The following is a 4,198-nucleotide window of genomic DNA, read 5'->3' on the forward strand; positions in this document are numbered from 1 at the left end:
AAATGCATAAATGAAATTGCAGTGAAATTGCACATTATAAACTGAAAATGCAACATCGTGCTACTCTATGATCATAAAATGAGAAAATAAAAATAAATAATTTAAATCAGTTGTATTCTTTTTCGTGGCTCCAATCTGCAATTAACTCAGAGTCCATTAACTGAAAAATAAATATAAATGAATAAAATACAATAAAATAAAATACACATACAGAACAATTCTTTCTTCAAAGAAAAATCACATGTCTTGTAGAAACAAATGTAACAATGTCACTGAATTAAAAACAAAAAAATACATTTATGCTCTGTGATGCTCACTTGTCTGAGGCTAAGCCTAATACTTGGTGGTGTCTCATCTTTTGTACAAGTTCATCAATGTTCGGGGTTCAGGCTCTGAGCTGAGGAAATCCTCAGGATTGAGTGAAGGTGCTTATCACTAAGACGGCTCCTGTGTGATGTTTTGTTTACCTTCGTCAAAGAGAACAGTTGTTCACACGGGTATGTGCTGCCAAACATAGAGAGCGTCCAAGCAGCTTGGATGCGCAGCTGGGGCATTGTGTCAGGGATGAAACGTGCAAACTCAGCAGCACCCACTTTCATATTTTTCCTTCAGTGTGTCATTGCACTGGAGCTCAATCAACTCCATTTGTAGGTTTGGTGGTTTGCTTTCCACGTGAACTGCAAAAGAATTGCCGAGCAGTGCAAACCTGCTTTTTTTGGGCTTCAAAATCAGCAAATTTGGCGTTGGACGTCGACGGCAAGTATGTTGGGTTTAATCGGCACACTGTGCACTTGGGGACACAGCAGCAGAGAGCTTCTCTTTCATGGTCTGGCGGCTGGAAAAGTGGCTCGAGTTTTCTATCGCCTTCACCGTACTGTACATATCAGAGATGACACGTCCCCGTCCCTGCAGCTGTAGGTTCATCAGATTCAGATGGCTTGTGATGTCGCGCAGAAACGCCATTTCACACAGAAACGTTTAATCTCGGAGCTCTGTTGTGTCTTTCCCTTTGCTTTCCATGAACCGACAGATCTCCTCAACTCGATACATCTTTGCAGCATCTTTGTCTGGCTTAGCCATCGCAACTCTTTGGATTAGGGCAAGTCACCATACTCTGTATCTAACTTGCCCAGAAATGCCTTGAACTGGAGGTGATGGATTTAATCGCTCACGTTATGGTGATCATTACCTGTTCCATTTTCAAGTTTTTGCGCGGTGATGCACTGTCAGGTCATGTGTGACATTTTCCTCCCGCATCTTTGCCCCCGATCCACTCCTGTACCCGCACATCACGGGTGCTCCGTCAATTGTCAATCCCACAAGTTTTTCCCAAGGCAGCCCCATCTCATTGTAAAATCTGGATACCTCCTCATACAGATATTGTCCTGTAGTTTTGCCATGCATAGGACGTAACGCCCAAAACTCTTCTGGTATGCTCAGGCTGGAGTCCACGCCGCCGATGAAAATTGACAGCTGGGCAATGTCAGGTGTGTCGGTGCTCTCATCCACGGCAAGGGAATATGCGATGAAATTTTTTCCCTTTCCCACAAGCTGTTCCTCTAGATTGGTGGAAAGCTGGTCTACACATTCAGCAACAGTGTTCCTGCTCAGGCCCACGTTTGAAAATAGTCGCCTATTGTCTGGGCACACTGTGTGCTGACTCGGCTTTGGAGGAGGACTTCGGTGTCGCAGACCGTCTTTCGGAACCTTGGTCCCCACTGCCAGTGTGGAGGAATACTTTTGACTTCTCCTTCAATCTGTTGAAGGAACGTTGGTCCTTCCTCGGTAGCTTGGGCCCTTCATAGTCGTAAAGTGAGGCTGCTCGACCTGCTATTTGTGTAGTTTGGAATTTCTGTAGCCAGGATCTCAGGTCAGGTCAGGTGTAAGTTTGGTCAGTACCTGTCCGGAGGATACCTTTGGTAAGGCAGTATTTCACAAACCCATCACAATAGCTTGGTGACATCCTGCTCAGCAGTCGGTCGATGTGAGATCTACATCGTAGTTCGGAGCCGTTCTGTCCCTCCAGGGTATAAACATGCCTACCAGCGATTGGATGGATCAGGCAAATGCTTCAAAGGCTTCAGAATCCCCAAAGTTGAGGGCTGGAGTGTTAAGGACAGCATCCAGTTCAGTTTGGACATGCTGACGAGGTTGACCGTACTTGTCCTGTACAGCCTGCATGGCGGTTGTCTATGGCCCTGGGTCGTGCACGTAAACTTTTGGCTAGTTGGAGCGCACTTGGTAGCTTCAGGTGTTCAAGGAGCACTTACTATTTGCACTGCTCATTCAGGTGCAGATGGCTGTTCAGCACGTTGTCGCGCGCCATATTTAATGAGGCAAATTCACTTACTTTTCCACTCTCAAATCACACGTTTGGGGATGCCGTAAGAGGTGGCGATGAATGGAAACATGGCAGCTATCGAAGGCTAGATTAGCCGAATATGGAGTAGAGGCCAGGTTGTATTTTGCAGTTGCAAAAGTAAAAGACAAAGATGTAGATGGGAGGAAAAGCGCAATGTAGCGGTGGAGGGAGAGATGAATACTGCCCAGGAGGTAGAGCTTGGAGCTCTGAAGATGGAGCTGCGTGGAGTGCAGGAGGAGCTGCAGCCGTCGCTGGAGGATGAGCTGCAATTGCTGAAAGGGGGGCAACACTCACTGGAGGCAGAGCCACGGGAGGCGCAGTCATTGGAGGCGGAGCTGAGGTTTCCGGAGGGTAAAGCACAGGGTTACTTGCCTTGCTATGGGCTGATAGAAATGGTGAGGATCTGGCATCATCAGGGCCCTGCCTTTTCTCTTTGAGAGGAGACATCACCATCTTGGCTATCTCCAACTCTTTCACTCTCTTATTTTGCTTAATTAGCTTATTTAGCTGGCCAGGTAGCTGGTCAGGTCTGGTGGAGACGCTTTGAAAATTATGTGAAACAATGGACCGTGCGTGAGTAAATGGACACTGTCACACACAACAGAGACTGGTAAAAGAATCTGGGTATTGACCCAGATGAGAACATGTATGAAAAGAGTTCCAGCTTGTAAAACTGTCCTTTTTGAGTATTCACCCATATGGAGACATTTACTAAAACGGTTCCAATCTGCAAAGTGGCATGTGTGAAGGATAAGGTTGATCACAAAGTTGATGATAGAATATAATGTTGCACTGTGAGTATTGATGGTCAGTGGTTATCCCTAATGTGCACCATATCTGAAAACGTACCTCTTCACCTCTAAAAACATACCTCTTCACCAAGCACTACCCCACTATTTGCACTTAGCCCCCCCCCACCAAAAAAAAATAAAAATCTGAAGAAATGAATGTGTGCATGTACATGGTTTTGAGATGGTTATTTGGCAGAGTGGTGACTTCTGAATAACGACTGCCGGTACTTTGGATTTCCGGTAATTGAATTGCAATTTTTGTTAGTCACTTTGGATAAAAGCGTCTGCTAAATGACTGTAATGTAATGTAATATAATATTTCATCATAGACAACATCTATCTTGAGGGGGCAATGCAGTATACAGTCGGGCAAAAAAGTAGTCAGCCACCATTTGTGCACGTTTTCCCACTTAAAAAGATGAGCAAGGCCTGTAATTTTCATCGTAGGTACACTTCAACTAGGAGAGACAGAATTGGGGGAAAGAATCCGGGTAGTCATATTGTAGGATTTTTGAATAATTTATTGGTAAATTCCTCAGTAAAATATGTATTTGGTCACCTACAAACAAGAAAGATTTCTGGCTTTCACAGACCTTTAAACTTCTTATTTAAGAGGCTCCTCTGTCCTCCATATGTCACCTGTATGAATGGGACCTGGTTGAACTGGTGATCAGTATAAAAGACACTCAAAACTCCACTGTGGCCAAAGAGCTGTAAAAGGACACCAGAAACAAAATTGTAGACCTGCATTGTAGACAGAATGTGCAATAGGTCAGCAGCTTGGTGTGAGGAAATCAACTGTTGGAGCAATTATTAGACAACTGAAGACATACAATACCACTGATAATCTCCCCTCAGTTTGGGGCTCCACTCAAGAGCTCACCTTGTGTGGTCAAAATGATCACAAGAACAGAGCAAAAATCCCAGAACCACACGGCAGGACCAATTTAATCATCCGCAGAGAGCTGGGATCAAAATAACAAAGGCTACCATCAGTAACACACTAAACCACCAGGGACTCAAATCCTGCAGTGGCAGACGTGTC

General features: G+C 44.9%; 1 pseudogene; it reads right to left on the reverse strand.

Annotated features, from left to right (window-relative positions):
- Positions 1-313: 313 nt before the first annotated feature.
- Positions 314-2,181, reverse strand: LOC147227702 (general transcription factor II-I repeat domain-containing protein 2-like; annotated as a pseudogene).
- Positions 2,182-4,198: the final 2,017 nt, after the last annotated feature.

The sequence above is a fragment of the Fistularia commersonii genome, chromosome 13 (genome assembly GCF_037954325.1).
Source record: "Fistularia commersonii isolate RoL2024-O1a breed Wild chromosome 13, RoL_Fcom_v1.0, whole genome shotgun sequence".
NCBI classification, from domain to species: domain Eukaryota; kingdom Metazoa; phylum Chordata; class Actinopteri; order Syngnathiformes; family Fistulariidae; genus Fistularia; species Fistularia commersonii.